Source organism: Triturus cristatus, chromosome 12 (genome assembly GCF_964204655.1).
Source record: "Triturus cristatus chromosome 12, aTriCri1.1, whole genome shotgun sequence".
In the NCBI taxonomy this organism is placed as follows: Eukaryota; Metazoa; Chordata; class Amphibia; order Caudata; family Salamandridae; genus Triturus; species Triturus cristatus.
The window spans coordinates 127,842,644-127,870,118 of NC_140595.1; the positions used below are offsets into that span (position 1 = coordinate 127,842,644).

Consider the following 27,475-nt stretch of genomic DNA (forward strand, 5'->3'; position numbering starts at 1 on the left):
TCCCCCACAGTTCAGCTCCATGCAGGGCTACTGACTGTGCCTTGGCCCTGTAAATGTCTACGACTAAGGGCACTGGTTTTGGTGCAGTGGTTTTGTAACATTTGGTAATACAGGGCGATCCATGAGTCAATGAAAGCTCAGATTTCAATAATTGGGTTAGTAGATGTGTGAAACCTCACCCCTAGATAGTCAAAGTGATAAACCTGCTGGAGCTTGGCTCTGCACATATAAAAGAAATCCTACTATGGGATATGTGCAGGTTTAGAGACAGGATCTTGGATTTGGAAGCATCAACTTCCATGCCTCCAGATTCTCAGTACTCTGATAAACTATTCAGTTCTGCAGCCCCACGGGCATTCAAAAGAGCAGGACAGTATCATCTACAGATAAAACTGTGGGTGTTGGCCAACCCCCTATCCAGGGGTAGGGACAGATGAATATTGACAAGTGGTCCACCAGGTCATTAATATAAAGGGAGAATAGTGTTGGGGTGAGAACACACTCCGTATGCACTCCATGTGCGGTGGGTAGGCGTTCAGTGAGCTCCCCCTTAGATCGACAAAAGTGATGTAAAGATGGTCTTTAGAAAGGTCCAGATATTTCCATCCTATTAGATTCAAGCGAAAGGCCTGGTCAATGGTGCTCACCTTTGGGCGAAACTCTGCTTGGAAGGGAGAAAGAATCATTCTCTCATCCAACCAGTCTTGCAGCGTAGATCGGATTTGATAGCAGAAAACCTTTTCCAGGTTATCAGTCAGACTGATGGATCTGTAGTTACTCGGGGAGGTTCTGTCTCCCTTCTTATAGATAGAGATTATTTCTGCAGCTAACCATGAAGAGGGATGCTAACGCCCTCCAGGATTTTATTGAAGAAGGCATTAATGTAGGGGCCCCAGACTGTGATTAGAAATCCAGTATCAAGAACACCAAGCGTAATTTTATGTTACCTTCGCTCTCAACTTTAATGCTGCCTCGTCCATGTGAACACTGCTCCTCCAAGAGCTCCTGTGCGTCCAGTGGTTCAGACTCCAGATGCTGGTTGATTCTCCCTTGTTGCTGGCACTGCTGCCTTCCCAAACTGGTCATGTTCATGTCTCTGAAGCTAAGGAAATCTGTAGCATCTATTGGAGCCATGTAGCTCCCAGAGCTGCTCTCTGAATGTCCCTGGGTGAAAGCTCCAGCCGGATAACACCCATCTCCAGTCTCCAACTGTGTATCCTGATGGACTGTCACAGTGTCACATGGGTGCCCCTTCCCTCCAACCACAGAGGGTGTGGGGGTCAGGTCATCCTCAGGTGCGAGTTTCAAATCCCTCTCAAAGTCACTATCATTGTGTGGTGGAAGGTTCCGCAGCATCAAATGCTGTGGGAGCATAACTGGAAGAAAAATGGACCATGTAAGTTTTTCTTCCACTTTCAAACACAGGTTATAGATGTTAGTCCATTTTACACCAATGCTACTTATAAATACTTGAGAAAAATGAGGTTTAGGTCATATAATTGTCAGACATGATCAAGTGAACATGAAGTAGTAAAAACACCAATGACACAGGATAGATACACAGTTTCTGATAGCATAACACTCTCACTGGAGATTGCAAAGAATAAACAAGAATTTTTTGGAACCTCATTTGGGAAGTTTATTTAAATATCTATATCATGGAATGCATCAGCGAGGCTTGCACAATTAGAGAAAAAAAAACTGGGAGTCTCAGGGTTAGTGGTATTTGCAATGAACAAGGCTCGAGCAACTCAAGACTGACTTACCCTTGAGGTGCTTTGAAGAACTGAACGTTTATTCAGTTTTATAGTTTTTTCACTATACTTTTAAGACACAAGTGGTGTGGGTAACGGATACACTCATCCCACCAATATGATTATGCTTTATAAAATTTAGTTTAAACATTGTCAAACTGATTGACGTTTTGACATTGGGAACTACTTTAATAAAGAAAGACTTTCTTCTAAGCTATTAGTTCATAGAGTACTGCTGCCCCAAAGTGTTTTATATCAATTATAGAATATGTGGAACATGTGTAAATTCAGTCAAGGTGAGTGAGAACTGATGCACACAGTGACAGCTTCTAGCTTTCACAGGCACTGAGAAACAAAGGTAGGTTATTTAGGACGGGAGAAGGACTCCACACTGTCCAATAGGCTGATAGAATCTACGTTAATGCACCGTAGTTAAAAAAAAAGAAGAAAAAAGGAGGTTGAAATTACTAATTTAGTTATGTCTAGCAAGTACTGCCATAAGGACACCATTGAAGGCAAAATACTGCTGTCTCTATACTGTGTTACATATTTCCATAATTTAGCTATTTTATATTGTTTTATATTAAAGGGATTGGGATGTTTGATTGAGTGAAGTGGAATGGAGCACTACACAAAATTTTTAACAAACGCAGAATAGTCTTTCTGTTTTCATTGCACGGTGCTTCATATCGGGCTCTGTAAGTAAAGATTTAGAAGCACTTGCACATTGCAGAGGTCACCTGCCCAAGACAATCGCATGGTCGGAAATAATCAAGGAGCTCCTTGAGAAAGACAGAAAATGACAAAATGAAGAAGCCCTGAGGCAACATTCTCCATGGGCTCCACCAGACCACAAGCATGGAAAATGCATTAAAAAAATCAAAATGCTGCTGCCCTCTCCACAGTCTATTATGATGGGCAATCAATTTTGCGAATTAATCGATTCAAGGTATTTTATTATTTCCATTTTTACACATGAGTCAATTGTAATCTCTCTCTTATTCACATGTATGCCCCACTGACCCTTTTAAGACTCACACCTGATTTGAAATTACCACATTATTTTGGTTTGCCCATAAATGTAATGTGTTCTTATAGGATTCTGTTTCATGCGTTTCCTATCAACATGCTGACACTCCTAGATGTGTATTCTGCACTATATAGATATAACACTAAGCCCATCACAAAATTGTATAATAGTCTCCTGATTTAAAAAAAACATGTTTAACAAGATTGTAACCACATTAAACATGATATAATGCTCTGAAGACATACGCTTTGGACTAGGAAAAAAGACCTCCCAATTGTATATTCAACAGAGGTTTGGGTCTTCTATGACCTTCTTAAGCGAAGACACATTTTTTCTCAAATCCCAAAGACCCATTCTCCCTTGCAAGTCAATGAAGTCTATGATATTTCTTAACTCTGCACTCTATAGAAGTTACCATTTTTTATCATAGTGAAATCTGAACAATACTTTAGATAAGTGATATAGTAAACATGTTTTCTGAAATGATGCCATATAAACAAGTTACTTACCTCTAGTAACGCTCTTTCTGGTAGACACTCTATAACCGCAAATTCCTCAACTTTTAAATACTCCCTCGTGTGCCAGATTGGATCTGGAAAATCATCAGCAATAAACATGCGTGCTGGCAGGTGCCGCAAGCATCTCCACGGTGTCGTCATTTCACACCAGATGTGACATGTGCATGCATACATACATGCCACCAAAGCGTGCTGGCATCAGTTGTTTTTTTGATGCATCAGTGCCCACAGACATGGAGGCAATCAGATTGGTTTTGACCAGTGGGCAGATTCCTAAATTGGGATCTTTTTACATAAAGAGACCAGTTCATGGAACAGGTAAGGTGGGAGGGTCATTGAGGAATCTGAAATTAGATAGCGTCTCTACCAGAAAAAGCATTACCAGAGGTAAGCCACCTCTTATTCGAATCAAGACTTTTAACTAGAGATACCTCAACTTTTTAATATATACCTAAGCAATTCTTCCTAAGTGTTGAGTTCGACAACTAACCAAGCTAAAAAAGAAAATTAAGGACCGAGCGGTCAAAGTGCCCTTACCGGCAGGCCTGATTGCATAGGCAATATGTTTTGTGAACATATTCTGTGACACTCAAATAGCAACCTGACAAATATTGAATAATGGCACCTTCTGACAACATGCCGAGTTCGATCTAGCATGAGATGGTCAGTTTCTGCAGAGCCTTGCCTTTCTTCGCTCCAGTGAACCTGGTAAACTGCTGATAATTCAGACATAGTTCTTTGGTGTGATCACCGTAGAAGCGTAGTACCCTTTTTGGATCTAACCAGTGATGGCTCTCCTCCTCATTATAGGGGTGAGGTGAAGCAAAGAAACCCAGAAGAGTAATATTCTTAGCAACATGAAAGGGAGTCAACTCCCTTCAGAAGGAAGGAGGCTCAACTCCGCAAAGCCAGCTTCTCTGCAATGAATGTGTTGAAGGACAGGTTAGCAGAAAGAGCCTGCAACTCGTGGATCCGTAGCCCCGATGATATAGCGACATGAAAGGCTGTCTTGATGTTATGGAGACTAATTGGACAACTGCATTAGAGCTCAAAAGGAGCACATATGAGGAATGTGAGGACCCAACTTAAATTCCATTGGGCACAAAAAACACAAAAGGGGGGAACATGTTGTGACCATTTAAGGAAATTCATTACAATGAGATATTTAAATAATGATGGCTGGTCCGGCACCTGTAAGGAGGCTGAAAGAGCCAACAGGTCCCCTTTATCAGTGCGCAAAGCAAGGCCTTGACTTTGGAAATGGACAGCACAAACAACAGAGCTTTGGACGGTTTGTCATGGATTGGGTCTATCTGTTTAGTAGCGCACAAGACCACAAACATATCCCAACGCCAGGGGCATACAGCTTTAGATGAGGGATGCCTGGGTACCAAGATGACTTTCACGACTTCAGCATGAAGGTTCAAAGAACTCAACTGCCACTGCTCAATTTCAAAACATGGAGGTGTAGATTGCAAAATTTCGGGGAGAGAACCCTGCTCTGCGCCTACAACAGGAGATCCTCTTGAAGAGGCCGCCTGATAGAGGGGCAAATGCTCAAGCCCAGGAACTTGAAGTACCATTCTTTTTATTCTTAATCAGGAGACCCTAGGATGACTCAGGTCCAGTCTATCCTGACCTTCTTCAGAACTCAGGGCAGGAGAGGTATCGGCAGTGTCCCGAGCTCCACCCTACATGGAGTTTGTCTCTCGGCAAGAAACTCCAACAAGCAAAAGTGCTGACATGCATTATCTACAGTGATGAAAACATCGAGCCTGATCTTTCCCCACTAGCAGAAAAGAATAAAGGGGCAGCTCCGGATGTAACGGCCAATCATGATCCGCAAGGCTTGATGTCTTATTTAATTTGCTCTGATTTTCAAGGAAACTGCCAAGTGGTGTGTCACCAGAAAAATCCCTTGGTGAACTAGCCATGTCTAGCAATGCAAAGCCTTCTTTCACAGGTCCCTTGACCCCACATATCCCTGCTTGTTGTAGTACCACATGGCAGTGGTTTGGTCTGTAAGCACAGGCAATGGCTTCCTTTTGATGGAGGGCAGGAAGGCTTTCAACAGCAAGAGCGTGGCTTTCAGCTCCAGAAAGTTGATATGGAACTGGTCCTCCGCTGGAGAGCAAATGCCTCTAATCTCCACCTCTTCGAGTTGGCCTCCCCAACACAGAAGCGATGCATCAGTCAACACTGTGAGATCTGGGTAGGGAAAGTAGAGAGGTCTCTTGCCAACACAATTAAGGTCCCACTGCCATCACTCACAATCTTTTGCTTTCTCCTCCAAAATCTAGACAAAGTCAGATAGGTCCCCCTGGTTCTGGGCCTACAGGGACTTCGGATCTCTCATATCCCATTTGGTGTGCTTGACCAGCAAGATGAAGGAGGTTATCAGTCCCAGCAGGCTCAGAGTCATCCTCGCTGTGATACAGGACCGAGGTTAAACATTGAGATTATAGCCCAAATATCCTGGAGTCTCCTCAACGAAGCTGGGCATAAGAGCTTCATCGAAGGAGTAAGGTGTGACTCAGGCACACCTAAGTTGTCAGGAGATACGCCGTAGTCTGGAGGAGGTTGATGTCTGCCTGGGGCAAACCCCCCTTCAAGAACCAGTCGTCGAGGTAGAGGAAGACCTTGAAGGAAGTAGTGGAAATAACAACCACAACTGACTGGTGTCACCAGTACCCTCTTTAAGGCTCCTTTGACCAAAAGCCCCTGCACTTCCTGCTGCAATATCGCCGTCATGCCCATGAGACTGGCCTGAATGTCCCCTGAAAAGGTGGTCAACCGCATCCAGGCTTGCCTGCGATTGGCCACACCGGTGCTAATAGCCCTACCAAAGGAATCAGTAGTATCCAGTTTCCAGCGGATAGTGCACATGGCTGTGAATCAAAGTCCCAGGCTGCTTGCTGGACCATGGACGTCATATGGTCCATGGAATCCCAGAGAGTGTAAGAGCAGCAGCCTAACATGCAGCTGGCTTTCACTGAGCAAAGGGCCAAACTTATAGAGGAAAAATATGCTTACCATAGGCTGCTATCCTTTTCAATTCCGTGTCATGGGGAGTAGTGGTAAATGAGTCTGGGTTAACTCTACTGGCTGAAGACTGCACCACAGTGCTCTCACGAGTAAGGTATTGTGTGAGGAAAGGTGGATGGCCTTCAGCTGGGTGATGGTGTATGTCGATATGGAGATGCACAGGTGGACCTGAGCAGAGTTTGGCTCAAGTACCTAGTAAGGGATCAGTGATAGCCTCATTTAATGGGCTCCGAACTTGACTGTCCATGTAGCAGCACATCCCACAAAACATTGGCTTTTAACTTCCTGAAAGTGAAGTTGAAGATCAAGAACCTTCTGCTTCCCTACGCAGAACCATAGCAAAGGAGGCACTTTCTTACTTGGCAGGCCCGGGGACGAGGGAGAACTAGTCCAGTGCCGGAGGAAGTATCCAGACCACTGCCATCTGGGATATCCTCATACAAGTTATACTCTGGGTAAAGCATTGTACTCTCATCCCCAGCATCATAGCCCCAATTTATCGGAGTCAATGCCAAATGACTCATGAAGGACAGGAGGCCTTCCAGCAGGTAGAGGCACTGTGTTGGAATAAGAAGATAGGTAAAGTGGTTGAGGCCTCGGCCGAGGTAGGAACAGTGCCGTCTCGGGGTTAGTCAGCACTATGGGTTGGCCGTCGTAGTCTGGGGTTGTCTTCCTGCATAGGCTGTGGTGTCATGGAGGGAACTGGTACTAAAGGCAAGCCAGAGCCCTGAGCAGATACAAAGGGCCTAACTGAGAGAGTGGGATGATCCGTCCGCGGAATCCTGGTTGGGAACCCTCTTGGCTCCTTAGGGCCCACAGGTTAATCACAGTGACCCATTATTGTGCCAAAAAAAGCACCATGGCTTTCTGAAGTCTTTGGATTGCTGGAGCGTTGCCAATGTCACAAGAAATTCCAGTTACCTAAGAGCAAGGATCAGAAACTACTCTGAAATAGAGTGAATTCGGGACAGCAACAAGGAGGCACAATGACGCCCTCATGCCTTCTCTAGAAATGAAGTGGGGCTGGAGCCGACCAAGTTCTGCTTGGATTTCTTGCGCTTCTTCTTGGTTTTGCCCAAGGATCTCAATCATGAAGTTGACCTGTCACAGGAGTGACCTTGGGAGCGGGACCAGTCGCTGCCTGTGACATCAACTTATCCCAGCACATGGTCTTGAGGTGCTTTGTCACGAAATGTTTCACTTCTCAGTCTTGAATGATCTTGGAATGCATCAAGGCAGTCACTGAAGGTCTTGGAATTGTGGTCTGACCCCAGGCACCACAGGCAAACCACATATGGGTCAGTCACAGACACTTGTTTGGAACATTCCCACAGGGTTTGAAGCCTGTAGATTTGGCAGGTAACTCATACGCTACCATACTGGTTTTAAAGGAAAAATCTTTGAGGAAGTGTCTCAATGAGATGATGTCATATGGCCATTAGGCTCATTGTCGACATTGCTAAGTTAGCATGAGCTCTGCTGCCATGATGCTGCTTTTGCGCACGTTACTACATAACTTTATTTTGCAAGACTCTGTGTGTGCCTTTCACATGAGAACCGTCTGCTTTCTGCGTTCTCTGCTTGTTCCTGGAGATTAGTCTGCACACAGTGTGCAAGGCCGATAAACAATGCCCCTTGTTATTCTGTTCTGGTCAGTCCCTAGCACCTAGACAAAACATGCTTACACAGCTGCTATTGCTGGGAACTCGTGCTTTGATATTATGGGGATGCATGTTGTTCTAACAGACACTTGGAGATGGACCTTTCCAGAGAGAAGAGCTATGCTGTTCATATGATGTAGAAATACCATCTAGGCACAAAGGTATCGGGTCTTCTGACAAAGCCCAGAGATCTTCTTTTATATAATAAAACTTCTAGCCAAGGGGAGGGTGGTTAGGCCTCATAGTCCTTTATCCGCTGTCTGTATACGATGACATCCCCCTTTATAATCTATGGAATTGCAACAATGCTATCTGTTTTAGGTTTTTGCGTTTTGCTGCTCGTAGTGGCTCGTATACTGCAATATAGAGCACTATAGTTAAAATAAACATTTTGAACTATAACAGTAACTCTGCCAATTCTTATTGTGGACAAGTACGAGTGAGTGAGCGAAAGGGTAGGTCTTGCTACCGCGATTCCTGAGAGATTCGGGAGTGTTGTGTTCTGGGTTGTCTAATCATTTGTAGCTTTGTGATTGTGTAGGAGAACAAATGAGACACTATAGCTAGTCGGTTCTGGGATTTTGGGTACTGAGGCGGTAGGAAGGCTCAGCCCCTACACACCGAGGTCCTGTTTTCCTGCGTATAGCTCTGGGTATGTGCAGAATCCCTGCAACAATGATTGCTGCTCCGGATCTCCGTCAGTTAACGGGGAAAAAAGGAACTGATATCAGTGCGCTTGAGTAGTGCCTAAATATAGAACCACACACATCATATCCAAAACGGCATTGACGCAGAGCCCCTAGCGCCACCTGCCAGCGCACGTGTACTGATAAAGATTTTCTGGATCCAGTCGAATGCCTGGGGAGTATTCAAAAGGTGAGGAATCTGTGGTTAGAAGTCTCTATCAGAACAGCACATTCATGGACAAAGAGCAGGTAACAACATGCGAGTGATCTGGACTCAACATCCTCTGCTAACACTCCTGTGATTTCGGGGGCGTGGGTAGAACTCAATGAATCGCACTGAGGGAGCTCTAGAAGATACTGCTCTGTTTGATGCTCTTCCAATGGCGCAGTCAGTTGAGTTGGCGTCAGAGGAGCCTCTTTGTCTTCGTTGGAATCTATTTCCAGGTCTTTCATTAAAACTGGATGCTTTACTTGCCTCAGCAGTTCTCCTGAATTGGGATCATCTAGACATGTGAACAGCATAATTGGTAGAAAATATGCTTTACAATTCAACAGCTGCAGCAATATTTCTATAGAGTCTTTTCTTGGATAAATAACATTCGAACACAATATGTTCTTATAACTTGAATGATGTCTAAGGGTGCAAACTAGCAATAACCTGGGAAATTGCAATCAAGACAAACTGCAGTAATGATAAGAACTAGTTAGTTTCAACCAAGCAGCTACATTATGATGCTGTAAGGACTGCCATCTTTAAATGAAAGACTCTACTATTTACTAAAAGACGATTAGATGAACAATCAGAAAAACCATTTAGGTGGGATATTATCAGATAAGCAACCAGAAAATGATTTTTGTGTTGAGAAGCACTCTTATGATTTGGCCTTCTAGTATGAAGATCGCTGGTAATTCATACCACTATTTCCAACTAAAGCATTTTTCTTTCTTAGCAGTACAAAGAGTTGAATTTCTGACAGGGGTATGGGCTTTAGTTGCTCTGAAAGAGGCAGAAAGAATACAGAGTACAAAAGGGCATCGGTTATTAACCTGGAGTCCACCCAGGGGGTCACTGAATGTTTCGAAAATGAAATAATATTAGCATATGGATAACATCTATATACATAAAAAGGGAAATGTAAAACTGAAAATGTTAAAATGTTCTGTAAATGTCAAGGAATTTAAAAATCGATGGTTAACAAATTAAGTTGGAATCCATAGATTGAATTGTCGGAGCAGGTCAACTGCAGCAAACTGCATCTACTATGGACGATTGGTGGCTCAACTGAAACACTGGTGTACACTGACAAAAAGAGAGCATGCATTAGTAGCAAAAAAAAGTCTTAAGTTGAAGATTAGCGTATTGCTTCAACTTTTAGAAATAAAAACGGCTTTCCATTTTAAATAAAAAATTTGATTTTCGCCTATTTCAAAATGAAGGATCGAACTGTAGAATGATCAAACCTCAAATAATATTTATTGAATAGAATGTATCGAAATGCTGGAAACTTCCACTTTTCAGGTCTGGTCTGGCAATAGAAAGGCAGCACAAGAATGAAGCCAAAACCTGATACACACATGCAGAAATGTGGCCATGTGGTTCATTGTTGGCTCCGTTCCACCCTGGAAGTGATAACAATCAGATTATGGATTCGCCGGTACCCTTCGTTTAATACTAATTTATATAGGAGTGGTCCTGAAGAAGGTGGTTAAAAAGTTAGTAACCCACCGAAACGTGCGTGGACATTAAGGAAATCCAGCTGGTAACATAATCATGGATAACTAAAGAGGGATTCTTCAACAAGTGATTCACACGCAGAAAAGTGTATGCCATTAAAGCTGGATACAGAATGGGTGTGAAGTATGCATGTAGTAGTATGTTTGGGTAGTTGGTGAAGAGATATGAGGTATTTGTGGTGTCAAGTGGATCACAGCACGGGGTGTCTATGTGAATATAATATACAACTCACATCATGTTGAAGTGATAAAATGATGAATTGCATAGAATAACATTGTGTACTATGCCAAATTGATGAAATTATAAATTGTATACCATAATATAGCAATACAAGAAACAAGTGGAAAAAAAGGAAAAGTATTTGTATAAATTGTTTTAACTTCTGATAAAATGAACATAAAAATAAAAAGTTGAATGTTTTTTAAATTAAAAAAATGTAGAATTTATTGTGTCAATGGGGAGCCCGGCGAGCTTTTATAGCCACCAGTAAATTAGACATAGGTCGAGTGGGAGTGCTCTCGTAGCTCATATTATTATTGCATCTTGTGCTTGCAAAGATACAGCTCCATCTCCCAGTTTCAAATCACCTTGGGTCCTGAACCCAATCACCAAAGACAAACCTCGCTGAGGTATGCGACCAACATTGTTATTTGCAGATGCAGCATGGTTTGAAACCTGTTCTTTTGGATGGGAACATGGTTCCCTAGCAAACAGGAATTTGTTTTAGTTGTCGTAGCAGAACCGAAAAAATTAGGATCCTTGCCCTGGAACTGCTTTGAAAGGTACAGAAAGATAGAAAGAAATTGACGTCAGTGCGGCGGGCTGATACTTGTATGTGGCTCCGCTCCTACACTTCCGTGAAGTTTGGAGCTGCACAACACCACATAGAGCTGCAGTTCCCAAAATATTCTGACCCGTGGCTCCCTTGACCAGTTGGCTGTTGGTAGCAGCTCCCCATTACATTAAGTTTGGTTGGCGTAGAGTAGGGGAATGTTACATGGCTAGATGGGTCTCTGCTTAGAGACCATATTCTCAGTCAAGAGGTGTCTTTAAATCTGGATCTGACAGTGCACTGGATACCTGTCCTGGATAACGAGAAACTGCATTGTTTAAATTGTCACTACAGGAACGTTTTAGGTGAGGCATTAACGAAAACCTCTGTTTTTCATAGTAAACAAATATATGTAATATGCATACTTTCAGGGGCTTTCTGTCATCCCTGTTTATCCATTATTAGCCTACTGTGGTCTCATTCACATTTGGCTTCTGCCCACCACAACATATGGCATGGGGCACAGAGTAGGCCCACTTCAACCATTGACTTTGACTGTGAGTAACAGCATTTTGCTCTTGCACTGTGTGCACTACCGGATAATAAGTAGCCCCCTTTAGTGTCGACTGTATGGTGTCCTTTTACGTAAAAAACTATTTGATGTTTTCTTGGGAATTTCCACTACGATGCAGTTCTTTTTTTCCAAATGTAGTTGTTTCTTTCATGTCTCTTCTTACCTAAGAGCGGGCACTCAGTGCTGGTGCAGGCAGATGTCAAGAGCTCAAACAGTTCCCACTTGCTCGCACAAACGCCCTCCTCCTTACATTGGAGCAGCAGAATCTCAACAGCTGCACACACTCACTTCAAACAAGTCTCACCCTTGCCTCCATCCCATTTAGAGGCTTTGTGATTGTACACCTTCGTGCAGTATTGGCTGATGACTGCTCATGTTGAGATGCTGAGCGCCACACCCTTAAATGTCTGTTTCAGAAGGGGAAACTGACTGTAATGGCCGGCGCGCGCGAGACGTTCTAGCCTTCCGCGCTGCCGGGGTGCGCTAGCGCTGACGTGTGACGTCAGACGCTAGCTAATATAAATAAAGAGGCGTGGCCTCGGCGCGGCAGTCGGAGCCGCTTGTGTTAACTACAAAGTATCGGCTCCTGTGTCTTATTTAGCGCTGCTGCGCAATCATGCAATCCATAGCATCAGGAACGCTACACTGGCGACGAGGGGTGTACTGAACCCTGCTTTGCTGCCTTTGTGCCCCACAGTGTGTGCATCGGCCACCCATGTGTTCTGAGCCTGGGTTGAAGTCCCCTCCTCATGGTGACCCGGCTGTGCCTGCTGTTAGGTCAGGTGGGGGACGCTGAAAGTGCCCTGAAGGCCCATCCTGCCATTGGTGGTGACTGTGTGAGAGCCCTGGAGCCCCATCCCGCAGCCTGTGAGGGGTATGTCTCGCCCGGGTGGTACCACGCCTGCTGCCAAGAGGTGCCTGACGACGGCCGCACCCTCCACCAGAGCAGGCCCACGCCCGGTGGGATCGCCTAAGCCCCTGAGCACCTGAGGAGTCCCGCGGATGATGTCTGGAGGTATGCGCGCCCACTGGTTAGTGTAGAAGCACGAGGGAAGTCCACGCGCAACGCCCATAGGGGGTGCACACCTATCGGCTTCGACGCAGAGGAGAGGGAGCCGGCTTCCACCGCGTGCTGCGCACGTGCCAAGATGGCGTCGATTCCCGCCATTGAGCCGATTGCCGTTGACGGTGCCCCGTCGTCCCTTGCCCCGTGCTGGAGGGATTGGACGGACCGCCTACAAATCTACTTCGAAGGGGCTGGCATCGCGAGGGAAAGGCGCAGAGCACTGCTGATCCACCTAGGAGGCAAAGACATCCACCGCATCTACAAAACTCTCGTGGAAGCCCCGCGGAAAACGTACCACACGCTGCTAAACGCGCTCAACGCCCGTTTCGAACCCATGGCGAATAGAGACTATGAACGGTTCATTTTTCATCAAGCCAAACAGGAGGCGGACGAGTATCTGGATACGTTCCATGGCACGCTGAAGGAGTTAGCCAGCACGTGTGGGTTCCGCGACGAGCAAGAGGAGATCCGAGGACAAATCATACAGGGGTGTTACTCGTCCAAGCTCCGAGTCACGGTCCTCCAGGAAGAAGGAAAACCCCTCGTGGACATCCTCACCCTCGGACCGTCGAAGGAGCTCTTGCAGGCGAGGGCCTCGCACATGGAAGCAGCCCTACATCGTCCCGTGAAGGCGGAGCAGGTGCAGGTGGCAGAAGCGGTGAACGTAGTGGGGCCCAAAGGGAGACCAGCCGGAGGAAAAAGGCAACCGGAGAGGAAGAAGAAAGAATGCGGGTACTGTGGCGGCCAGCCCCACCGCATGCAAGACTGCCCGGCCAGAGGGAAAAAGTGCAGCGCCTGCGGGTGGATGAATCACTTTGCGGCGGTGTGCCGGTCCAGCAGAGTCAAGAAGGAGGCGGCCCATGCAGTACAGGAAGAGGCAGACAGCAAGGACATGGACGATGACACCGAAGAGTACCCAGTCCATTATGTGTTTGCGATCCACCAGCCGCAGAAGAAGAAGCGCAGACTTCCGAAATGTCGCATCTTAGTCCAGCAACAAGAGGTAAAGGCGACAATTGACACCGGGGCATCCATTGAGTTGATGGCCGCCAATGTCTACCACCAACTGCGCACCAAGCCCCCGTTGCGAGAGGCGAAGATCCGGGTGTTCGCGTACGGCCAGAAGACACCCATTCCCCTCATTGGGTGCTTCAAGACAGAGCTACAACATGGGGAGAGGAGCATCAACACCACCGTCTGTCATGGAAGAGGGCAGCGGGATGCTGCTGAGCGGGCAATCGGCCGAAGAGCTGAGACTGATCTCGTTTGCCATGGCAGTCCTAGAGGAAGAACTGGATACCATCATGGAAGAGTTCGGAGAAGTTTTTAAAGGCATCGGGGGCCTGAAGGGAAAGGAAGTATCCTTACACATCGACCCGTCGGTCCAACCAGTGGCGCTGAGGCACAGGCGAATCGCTTTCCACCTGAGGCAAAAGGTCGAGGAGGAGCTGGAGGCCCTGGAGAGACAAGGCATCATCGAAAAGGTCAGCGGGCCAACCCCGTGGGTATCCCCGATCGTCATCGCCAGGAAGCAGAAGCAGCCAGGACAAGTCCGCATCTGTGTGGACATGCGCCTCCCTAACACCGCGGTCAAGAGGGAGCGACACCTGACGCCCACCATTGATGACATCCTGGGAGAGCTGAATGGGGCCAGGTGGTTTTCGAAGATGGACCTACGCTCAGGTTATCACCAGCTACCACTTCATCCGGACTCGAGGTACATTACCACGTTCTCCACACATGTGGGCCTCAGACGGTATCGGCGCCTCAACTTCGGCATCTCGAGTGCCGCCGAGGTATTCCAAAGTACCATTAGAGAAGTCCTCAGATATATGCGTCAACCATAGAGGAACACCACCAGTGGTTGAGAGGGGTCCTCAAAAGGATTCAGGAGTCAGGCTTGACCCTGCACCGGGAGAAGTGTCAGTTCCTGCAGAACAAGATCAGTTTTTTCGGATACACCTTCTCGGACCAAGGGGTGGCCCCAGACCCGGACTAGGTGAAGGATGTCCAAGACGCCCCAGCCCCGACGAACATCTCAGAGGCCCAGAGTTTCCTGGGCATGGTCAACTCCTGCGGCCGCTTCATTCCGGATCTCTCCAACCTCACCAAACCCCTCAGGGAGCTGACCAAGTCGTCGACCGTGTGGCAGTGGGGCCTGGAACAGGAGCAAGCGTTCCAAGCAACGAAGGCGGCCCTGTCTGCGGACACTACCCTCTCGTACTTCGACCCGGCGAAGCCCACCAACGTGGTGGTCGACGCAAGCCCTTTTGGGTTGGGAGCGGTATTGACCCAACTCCAGAACACCGAAGAGTGGGCCCCCATCGCCTACGCCAGCAGGTCCCTGACCGAAACGGAGCAGCGTTACTCGCAAATCGAGCGAGAAGCCATCGCCATCCACTGGGCCTGCTGGCATTTTCATGTGTAAGTGTATGGCCATCACTTCACGGTAACAACCGATCACATGCCCTTCATACCTCTATTCCAAGGGTCATCCTCGAAGCCGCCACCCCGGATTGAAAAGTGGATACTCCAACTACAAGGGTACGACTACCGGGTGGAGTACAAACCAGGGGCCACGAACCCGGCGGACTATCTGTCCAGGCAACCGTGGAAAGCCACAACGGAAGAGAAAGAGGAGGCCGAGGATACCGAGGAGTACGTCCGGTATGTGACAGAGCGGTCACGACCCCTACCGATGAGCCTGGCCGCAATCATAGAAGCATCAAAAGGCGATGAATGCTTGAGAGCAGCGGCGGAGGCCGTCAGGTCGGGAGATTGGAGGACAATCCAAGAATCGCTAAACAGGAGGACTCCCCAAGCCAAGCTGGCACTGGAATCCATCTTGAGAGTGAAAAGTGAGCTGTCCGTTGACGCCCAAGGATGTCTTCTGCGGGGCCCGAGGCTAGTTATGCCGGCCAGCCTCGCTCAACAGGCGGTAGACCTTGCCCACAGGGGACATCAAGGAATGGTGAAGACGAAGGGCCGGCTCCGAGCCAAAGTATGGTTCCCAGACATGGATGCGATGGTTGAGCAGGCGGTGAGAACCTGCACGTGGTGCCAAGCAGCAGGACAGCCGGAACGCCCTCACCCGGCGGCGAATCCCCTGAGACCATGGGAGTGTGTGAGCGCTGATTTCGGACATCTCCCGGATGGACGGTATGCGTTAGTCATTATTGATGACTTCACCAAATATCCAGAAGTCGAAATCGTGGGGAGCCAGACAGCCACTGAAGTAATACCGAAATTCGAGAAAACCATCGCCACTCATGGCATATTCGGGGTGGTCAAGACCGACAATGGACCGCCTTTCCAGGGGCAGGAGTTTGCAGAATATCTCAAGAGCTGGGGGATCCATCACCGCAAAGTAACACCACGGTGGCCCCAAGCCAATGGAGAGGTGGAGAGGTTTATGAGGACACTCAACAAAACCATCCGCATAGCCATGGCTGACGGATCTCCACTGGAGGGGGCGATATACAGTTTCCTGAGGAAATACCGGATGACCCCCCATGTAACAACAGAGGCAGCGCCAGGAACAGCCACCATGGGAAGAGTCGTAAGTGACACGATCCCACACCACCCTACTTGGGCTCCGGCACAAGCCACAAATGAAAAGACTCTAGCCAATCAGATGCGCTCGAATGACCATGCCAGCCGACGAAGGGGAGCTAAGGAGTCCACGATACAACGGCAGGATCGAGTGTACGTGAAGGACCGCTACCCAGGCAGCAAGTTCAGACTTCCTTTTGAACCACAACCGTGGGTCGTCACCCGCCGGACAGGCACGATGGTGACCGCCCAAAGAGGAGCGGAAACGGTCACCCGAGATGTATCCTTCTTCAAAAAAGTCCACCCAGGAACACGTTCACATCCCGGCGCCGCACCAGAGGGGCCGGGCCCCGACCAGCCGAGCGGAGATCAGGAGGGGGAGGACGGTCGGAGTGAGGATGGTGGTTCCCAGTCCATCCCAGCCACCCCTGGGGGTAACCTGCCCGGCTGCTCCCCATCCCGGCAAGAGCCTAACACCCCAAGGCGCAGAATCCCCGATGTGGCCCTCTCCAGAGGCGGCCCATCCCGCTACAACCTGAGGAAGAACCCGGCACCGTCATCCCAGCTGGCAGACTATATGGTGTGACTTGTAAGGACTGGCAGACTGGTAACAGACTCATCGTTGGTCTCTGATTTTATGTTTTGCTTAATGTTTTATAAAGGTTGGAAGGAATGTAATGTCCGGCGCGCGCGAGGTGTTCTAGCCTTCTGCGCTGCCGGGGTGCGCTAGCGCTGATGCGTGACGTCAGGCGCTAGCTAATATAAATAAAGAGGCGTGGCCTCGGCGCGGCAGTCGGAGCCGCGTGTGTTTACTACAAAGTACCGGCTCCTGTGTCTTATTTAGCGCTGCTGCGCAATTATGCAATCCATAGCGTCAGGAACGCTACACTGACAGATTACAGGAAATTGCAGAGCCTTACTTTGTTCACAACAGCAGCGATTTCAACCATGTTCTTGTGTGACCTGCATCCGTTGTGCAATGACAGGAGATGAACAAGCTTTGATTAGTTACTTAGCTTTACGTATCTTTAATGCAGCCTCCAGCAGTTTGTCTGCCTCAACATTATTTTAGCTCCTGTTAGCTCAAACATGGTTCACAAAACTGTGATTTGCTGCTGCAAGGATATCCAGCTGTTCAGAGAGGCTGGACAAAAACTCACCGAAGAATGTCGTTTTCTCTTGTATCCTGAAGTTTCTGCTGCTTCCAAGTCTTGACACGTGTGCTCACACTCACATCTAGTGGCTGTTATAAGAACTGCAGTTTGTTGAAACAATCTGATAAACTTCACTGCTGAACAATAAGGTATGCAGCAATCATAGTTTTGTAGTGACTGTCATAGGGGCATGCGGGACCTCTGCTTAAGGAACGTTTACAGATGCGGTCAGATTCCTGGCAAGTGTTCATAAGTAACAGTACGGCTGTTCAGCCTGTTTTTGAACGAAAATCATTCACTTTGGGATAGAAAGCTGAAAGTTGGTACAGACGTTCGTCTTTTTAATAGTAATGTTAGGGGTCGTGTCTTGAACATGGCTAGAACCAACATTGTGCATTAAGTGTTTCTGCATAGTAAGTGGTACTGCATAATTTATTAAAAAGATACCAATAGAATTATCCAGTGGTTCTCAGTCCAACATTCCCAGTCTAATTGTGTATAATTGTTGTCGTTCGTGTGTTTTTTTGTTGGTGATAGTCTCTAACTGCTCAGTTTAACCTTTCTCATTTATTCTGAAATCACATACTGCTGTCAACAAACTTTGTTTGGCTTTTTAAATCGATATAAGCCATAAAATGATTTTGTTGACATCTGCTGTCTGCAGTTGAAGGTGCACGTGTCCTGCAAAGAGCTGAGCTCATTTACATGTGAGCCGGTGACAGGCGTCTATGCACCCCCCCCCCCCCGCTGAGGCCTATAAGTAGATCTCCAGCGCCACGTGACACGCTGGCTCTCGTCGTCCTAATCTTCACTTACCTGATTTCTCGTCTTGGCGCTGCCGCGTTGCAGATTTCATCCAATTGGTTTCCAGACTCGATCCTACTGTCCGAGTGAGCTTTGGTTGCCAAGCCAGCAGGACATCTTCCTCCTCTGAATCCGATTCGTCTGGGGAATCTACCGTCCCAGAAGCAACGAAAGGAAAAGTAGTAAGGTATTGCAGCATACTCCCGTTTGCAGAGACAGAGCGTGGAATTCAGATACAGGTATTTCTATTTATTTAACATTTTAAAAGACAGTGAACAGAGCGCACAACTCATGAAGGTACTTTTGTTCTCATTCCACATTTCTTGGGCATTGAAAGACTTCAAGAGGGAGAGACTCATCTCCAAGCTGTTCTCAATATTTGTTTAATCTTGAGACTTTGGACTTCAATTCCTGCAATCTTATTAAGAGTTTATATTTAGAATTTAGACTAACCCTGGGCGGACAACTACGCTACGCTCGGGAAGTTTGCATAGTTTGTGCTACTTCGCGCTACGCAATTTGCACGTAGAATAGTGCAAAATTGCGTAGCATAGAGTAGTTGGTATTTTTTGCTCGCTCGTGGTCCTCAACATCAAGTTGGCGACCGCGAGCGAGCAAAATGACATCCCGGTGAGACTTTTTCCTCGTTCGCGATCAGCAACATCAAGTTTGGCGATCGCGAAAAATAAACCTCCCGGCGAGATTCTTAACGCGGGGAGGTCAGGTTTCTCATTGCGAGTGGTCGCGTATGCTCGCGACCACTTGTGATGAGAAACTACCAGTCCGCGTTGAGAAAGCTGCCGCTCGAGTAAAAATCTACTCGAGTGGCAGAAAACGACAACTCGCACTGTGCAAGATGCCGTTTTCAATGATTGCACAGTGCAGACAAGCATCCGGCACTGTGCAATCATCGCAAACAGCGCACTACGCAGTTCTCGCGTAGTGCGAAGTGCATTTCGCGTAGCTATGCATAGCGCTACTACGCGAACTACGCCCAGGGTTAATTCAGACACATATTTTTTGGAGTAAGTGTGACATACGGCATTAAAAGATTTGTATTAGTGAACGTGTGACTATTTGCATTTCAGGTAATTCATGTTATTTGTTTTACTACAGAAAGCTATATATATTGTTGCAGACATTTTTCTCCAGATGATAGAGAGTGACCATAACTCTTTTTGTGAATTACGCAATATACAAAAAGAAAAGTATAGTTTTATGCACTGTATTTAATGTTTAAACAACTGAATTCAATGTGTAAGTAGGTGTTAGCTAATGTTGCTCATTGCATTTAGATGCCAGAAATCAGAAAGTCAATACGGTCCACAGAGTAACTGAATAGATTGCAGTCAGCGCCAAAGACGTTCCCTGGTCCAAAGGAAGACGTGTGTTTGTTTTCTTTTTTATTATTTTGTCCCATTTTCCCCCTTCCCCTGGAAGTCTATTCTTGTCAAGCTGTGTTTTGAGTACAGCCAAACAGGTATAGAGTTTCGAGGGCATAGAGAACAATCGTCTCATCTCTCAAATTGAACATCCTGGATTTCAGGTGAGTGGAGACTTGACAAGTAATCATATAATAGCGAGACTCTAAGTGGATCTTGCCTATGACGTCATAAAATGCCCAATAAAATCACGTAGAAAACTTTTAAATTCAAATCGGTTATAAATTTGATGTAAATATTCATACTTATTGACATGTATCAACATTTATTCATATGTGTTAATATGTTCCTTTCTTTTTTCATCTTCAATGTGTCTTCTGTAGTGCCTGAAAATGAGTTCCAAGCTAAGACCATACCTAATTGCAACACCCACAACCAGAGGTCAAGCTGTCCAGCATGATGATCTTGTTGCAACAAATTGGAGGAGAGTGGTGATCTGTTCAATCTCGGCAGCAACAAAGTTATGCCTGCTACAGTTATCACATCAGTGTAAACAGCACGTGAAATTGGTAGAGCGCAATATAACTCCAATTTTCATGAGGTGTTGCAAATGTGTTCCAAGCCCATAACAGATACCGTACCAAGGAACAAACTTCAATTATTCAGCACCAGCCTGCACAAAACGTCTGAGTCCAAAGACAAACTATCCTTGGTAAAAAGTATTTGGAATCTGTTTTCTAGATTATAGATGGGGTGTCAGACAAGATTTTTTCAACCTAGAGAATCAGGGGCATATTCACAAGGACTTATCTCCACCTTAACGCATCAAAAGTGGAGATAGACCCAACACCCCATTCACAAGCTGGTGCAAACTGCAGACATGGCCAGTATTCCTGCGATAACTGCCCCAAAATGTATCGCCACGGCGGACACCACCAACTAACCCTAATGAGATGCAGAGTAGGTGTTCCAGTGCAAAAACGCATGAAAAAAACACAACACCCCTTTCACAACAAACTGCCAAATCTGCGAAGAGAACCAAAAACAGACGTTAAGCCGCGGTAGCCGCAGGTATTTAACACCTTCCTCAAGCAGATGTAACCATCCTCCGCATCATGATCCACATCGCCCACAGGCTGACGGTTCCAACACAGCAGAGAACCCACATCCCTCCGCAGACAAACCTTCTGGCCATGCTGCATCTTTTGGCCTCTGGTACCTTCCAACCAACAACTGCCAGAGTCGGAGGGGTCTCACAGCCAACCCTATCAAAGTTCATCACACCTGTTCTGGATGCCATCCTCAGCTTCATACCCCAGTACCTTCACTTCCCCAACACTGCGCAGGAACAGCTGGAGACAAAGCAAGGCTTCCACACCATAGCCGGATTCCCGGCCGTGTTGGGGTCAATCAACTGCACACATGTCCCACTTGTGCCCCCTGCGGATACTGCACAACACTATCGCTACAGAAAGCATCAGCATTCCATCAATGTGCAGGCAATAGTGGACCACCGGGGACTCTTCACCAATGTCGTCGCCAACTACCCAGGCAGTGTGCATGATTCCTTCATCTTCCGACAGTCCATCATCAACCAGCGCTTCCAAGATGGCACATATGGAACGGGACTACTCATTGGTAAGTACCAAACCAACACATCACACACCCCAAAGCCACCAACACACAACGCACAACTGTGGGAATGTACACATGACCAAACCACATGCAACATGTCAAACTACACGACCACCTACCAGACATCACTACACCACTCCATGTCGATCCTGTGCTACCCCTGCACCCAATACAGACATTTCATGGCACCACAGTCACACAACAGCTGAACGTGTGGAGATGCGGAATGATGCCATGTGCAAGGATGCAAGTGACCCATGAGTGGGAATGTACACGAGAAGTGAGGCGTGGATGTGCAGGACAGTCATGGGAATGCAAACAACTGATATGTCCATGCAGACCACAACTGCTGGTGACTGGAGAGTAGTGAGCAGTGGACACAACCATGTCACCCCAGGCCATGGGACAGATAGCGGGAGTGTTGCACACTGCGTCCCCTCCTGTGTGCGTGAGCATAGTGGGTTGGCCCTGAGTACGCCAGGGCTGCGCAGGGGTGTGGTGACAAACCCCGTTGCGCAGGGCGTGGTCCACTCACGGGAAGGCCAACATCACTGACACTGCGGTGCCACGCAGCCTGCCACGAGGCCGACGCTGTGAGCAGCGGGGCCTACGACCCTGTGCGCCTCCTGCAACCCAGGACGCTGATGCACAGACCAGGTCTGCCCGCCCCAGCGCCGCACTGCTTACCTGCCGACACCGTCGTGTGTCACAGAGGGTCCAACACGTCCCGGTGCAAGCACCAAGTCCTAGTCCCGCGACCTCTGCAGCCTCCGCAGACCATCGCTGCCCCCCCGACGCTGGTCCACATCACTCCTTACTAATTTACATGCTCCACCGGCCTGCTCTTTGACCCAGTAGGTCCTACATGTGGAACAGTGTCCTGAATGGCAGGGACCCCAAGTCCGTGGCAGCGGCCACAGAACAAGGCTCCCTTCAATCAGTGAGGCATAATTCCATATCGCAGGCCTGCGACACGTGGTGCCACTAACCCTGTGCACCATGAGTGACCGTCATCCTCCTGCGGAACATCGTTGGTGTCTGAGCCGGTGGCCTGGGGGTTGTCGTCAGCAACAGAGAGGTACAGACTTGGTGTCGGGCCTGGGTCTGTGGCATTCATATCCGCCATGTTGCCGTACACAGCTGGCATGTGCCCTCGGCATCATGCCCTGGGGGTAGACCTCCCATTCTCCCCCGTGACACTCCGCGGAAGGCACCTATGACACATGTGAAGCCCTGCTCTGCCCTCATGACTCTACCCCAGTCTCCCGTGGGTCAGCGTCCCGTGGCAGTGGTATGCGTTGTAATGGTATGCCTTGTAGTGACATGCGTTGTAATGACATGCGTTGTAGTGACATGCGATGTAATGGCCGCGTTGTAATGGCATGCAATGTAAAGGATGTTGCGATGTAACAACTGCATTGTAAAGGTAGTGCTCTGTAATGACTGCGTTGTAAAGGTTGTTTCCCCTCCACGTGCCCTTGCCTCGGCGGACGACTAAGTGAACACTGAAGGGCCTCCCAGGGGGACACAATACCTTTGAATGCTTGACGAGTGCTCCGGGACGGCCGGCAGTGTCCGTGCCCGAGCGCTGGTCATCGGGCGGGCCCATGTTGAGCAGCGGAGGCGGTGCGGAGGGCCGCCATTGCAAGCGCTTGCTGAATATCCTCCCTCTGATGCCTCTGAGTATGGTGTTGTGACTGGACCCGCCGGAGGCCTCTCTTCAGTTAGACCTCTGCTGCCCCACTGTTCCGCCCGTGATCCTGGAGGAACTGGGTGCTGATTTTAGCAACTGACGTGCAGCTGAGGCGCAAGTGCAGTGGAGAGTTGCCTCAGCTGCCCAGACATTAGAACTTAGCACAATATCCCGCTGCCACAGCTCTGATTTAAAAAACAGCGCAGCTTGTGTAAAATGTGATTGCCGGGTTGGATGTGAGATCCTGACTGCAGTGTTCATCACCGGATTCTGAAACTACACAGGTGAATAGAGACATTCCTTGGAGTTTTATGCTCTACATGCATGCTGGCTGATGCTCCCCCTTGTAACAACGTTGCCCGCTACATACAGTTGTGCGGTCCAGCGCCCAGTGAGGACTGGTGCTCACCATTAGGTTACACACTGCTGTGACTGTACTGCTCATCTCCTGGCTCTAAACTTGCGCAGGTTAATAAATTCACTCCTTGGATTCTATACTGTACATGCATGCTGGTTGCTGCTCCCCTTGTAACAATGTGCCCACAGCTTACCGTTGTGCACTCCAGTGCCCAGTGAGAATTGGTGATCACCAATAGTCTACACACTGCTGTAACACTTAAGAGGGCAGGCATGGGGAAAACAGACAGAGGACAATCCCGGCTCAACTTTGAATCACGTGCGCGAGGCAGATCGCAGCAGAAAGCTACCTCAGATTCAGAGCTGGATGCCATTACTGAACACTCAACGTCACTCGAAACAACGATTCTAACCATGCAAAGCAGTCTCTAGTCTATAGATGGAAACATTTATGCGCTTAAAACAGGATGGACCATATGTCGGCGAAACTAGATAAACACGCCACCAGGTTAGGCGAAGCTGAAAAACACATCTCAGACACTGAGGATAACTTACAAGTGACCACCAAGACTCTCGAAATGAAAAAGGTGGTCGCCATCATTCAAGCTAAGAATGAGGACCTTGAGGACCGCTCCTGTCGTAGAAACTTACGAATTACTGGACTGCCAGAATCGACCAACACGGGGAGACTGGAATCCTATGTTGAGACGATGCTACGTGAGATCTTTGGATCTTTGGGGCGGAGCACCTTGGCGGCTCGCCCCCCGACCCCCCCCCCCACGGGTGCCTCACCAAGACTGATTATCGCCTGTCTGTTGAACTACAGGGATCGAGACTCAGTTTTGCGCAGGTCCAGGGAACAGGGCACCATAAACTATCAAGGAAATAAACTGGCCTTCTATCCGGACTTCACTGCCGTGGTCCAAGCATCAAAGAAGGAGTACCGATCTGTGAAGAAGCTACTACTGGCAGAGAGTGTTCCATAAGCTATGCTCTACCCGGCCCGTCTGCGCATTGGTGCGGAGGGGAAGTTCAGGATCTTCACTAGCCCTAAAGCAGCCATGGATTATGCTAAAGCCCTAAGGCGTCGCAGTCAAGAAACATCTGGCACACCAGAAGAAGAGGACTAATCCATGATGCACAAAGACTACGGTTGCTCTTGCTGAGTGCTCATACTTTGCATGATGATACCACAAACCCATTGGTACTTGGTTCCTTCTTGCTCTCTGTATGCAAAATAAGAGGGTCACGCTCAGATGCCTCCAGATATCCTAATGGCTGTAAGTTAATTCAATTGTAACACACGCACTGTAGTTGATGCCGCAAGCAGGAACACATTTATGTCCTTTCCTCAGTTTAGATATATACAAGAAGCGGGTAACTTCTTTACGTTGTTCAGCCACCTCCCTTGTTACCTGGGAGGCTAAAGGTGCTCCTGCGCTCCCCCATGGGTGTAGCCCACATCTAATGACTACTGTACCTTGTATTTGGGGGTTGTTGTTGTGTTTAAGTGATGGCTTTGGTAAGTTGGGGGTGCTGAAGTGGGTGGGGCTGGACATAGGAGTTGGAGTAATGGGGGACTGTTTTACATGGCTCAATGTGATCCTTTGATACCAATGTTGAACTATATTTCACTCCACTGTAAAGATGCAAAAAGCAGATTTCACGACGGGATAACATGACAGTGCTAGATAATGAGCGGATATCATGCATGACGTGGAATGTTCGAGGGCAGAATTCACCCCCAAAAATAAGACAAGTAATGGCCTATTTGAACAGACATAATATCAGGATAGTACTCCTGCAGGAGACGCACCTGACAAAACATTCTGAAACAAAGTGGGTGCGCAGTGGGCGGGGTGCAGACTGGCGTCCTCCTACTCAACATATGCCAGAGGGGTGCTCACACTTGTAAAGAAAAATCTTCCGTTCACTTTGATTAAATCCTGCACGGATGATGTGGGACGATATGCTATAATACACGGCAAATAGGCTGGATCACCTATAACCATAGTCAATGTATACAGACCCAACACTAACGAGCCTGGCTTTTTTGAGGGCATATTTAATGTATTACGGGACAGGCCTGGCGCTGAAATTATCTGGGGCCGGGACTTTAATACACATTTGTACCCTAGCAAAGACAAATTCAGAGAGTGTGGTGGCCATTCACCCAGAGCTGCTCAGGTTATAAACAATGGGATGGCTGAACTAGGTCTTGTAGACGCATGGAGAAAGCGATACATTAATAGGCTGGTGGGTATGCACACCTCGATCGCTCATGGCAGTTGGTCAAGGCTGGACTACTGGCTGGTGAGTAAGAGTGCTAATGCATGGGTGTCCACAAAAGACACGCTACCCAGAACACTGTCCGATCACAACCCCATTAGAATCACAGTATGTATCCTATTAAGCTTCCCCCATCAGTTTACATGGCGGTTTCGATCAGAGGAGCTTCTTGATCCTCTATACACCCTAGATCAGGGAGGCTATAGTCCAATATTTTGATTTAAATAAGGGGTCAGTGAGCAGTGCTGCAACACTTTGGGAGGCCTTCAAGGTCAGTATCAGGGGCAAACGCATTGGCACAACAGCAGGCATACTTAAGGATCTCCAAGCCCAACGGTCCAGAGTGGAAAACACACTAGAGCAGCTTGAACAAGACTTTCCCGTGCACGCAAACACTCACCCGTATTAAAGATCTCACACTAGAGTATAACGAATTGGCAGCTGGTGAAGTACGTTACCTATCTAAGAGACACGTGGCCCGTGCATATGGCGAGGGAGGCAGAGACGGACGAAATCTGTCTTCCAACATCAAACAAAGAACAGACCGTCAAATCATAACAAAAATCACAGACCACACAGGGGGATCACTATTCCACATCAGCAATTGCGGCACATTCCGCACATGCTATACAGAATTGTACACCTCCAAAAGGGGAACTGACTCCAAGGAGCTAGAAGACTACCTTGCAGATGTTGTGACCGCCTGGCTATCCGTAGGACACACAAATATCTCTGCCAACCAATTGAGGCCGCTGATATCCGCGAGGCAATTCGATCATTGCCTAACAAGAAAGCACCAGGGCCCGATGACCTCACCTGTGAATTCTATAAGGAATTTGCGGATGAACTGACACCCTAAATGTTGGATATGTACGAAGAAGCCTATGAGTCAGGAATACTACCGCCATCGCTAAGAGAAGCCCTAATAATCACCCTGTTTAAAAAAAAAGACAAACCACCACACATCTGCGAATCATATCGCCCATTGTCACTTATTAATACTGATGCAAAAGTGTTGGCAAAAGTCCTGGCCATTAGGCTCCAACCGTTAATGCCGATGTTGGTTCTCCCAGATCAATCTGGATTTATTCCAGACAGGTCCACATCACACAATTTGCAAACAATTTTCGCAACGTTCCATATTCTTGACCCTAAGCTTCAGGCTGAGGCAGTGATGCTGGACACAGCCAAGGCTTTTGATTCCATCGAATGGGGGTATATGTTTCAAATACCACAGCGCATGGGGGTCCCTGAATTCCACAGTAGATGGATACGGTTACTGTATACTGGTCCAAGAGTGCGCGTCCGGGTTGACGGGATAACATCAGAACCAATCAGGATCTGTAGGGGCACAAGACAGGGATGCCCGCTATCGCCGCTGCTCTTTTCCCCTGTGCTGGGACCACTGGCCTGCTTCATCAGCCAACGGCATAGGGATGCGGCCCTTAGATTTGCCCATCGTCTGGTGAGCATATCACTTTATGCTGACAACATGTTGCTCTTTATCAGGGAACCACAAATGTTCTTAGCTCCAATCCTGCGCGAGTGTATTAGGTTTGAGCGCCTCTCGGGGATCAGCATCAATTGGAACAAATCGGTGAAAGTACCTCTGACCATGATTACTGTCCCTCATGCTCTGGAGTTTCCTCTTGAGTGGGCATCCGACCCTGTAAAATACCTGGGGATATGGGTTCATCACGACCCGGAAATGGTCATTAGGGAAAACTATGGCGCTGCCTGCACAGTATTGAAACAACAGGTAGACAGA

The 27,475-nt window shown here is 47.8% G+C and overlaps 1 pseudogene; it reads right to left on the bottom strand.

The window, feature by feature from the left end:
* LOC146772868 (rho guanine nucleotide exchange factor 11-like) overlaps positions 1 to 27,475 on the bottom strand; it is a 256,324-nt pseudogene that overhangs the window by 34,410 nt on the left and 194,439 nt on the right.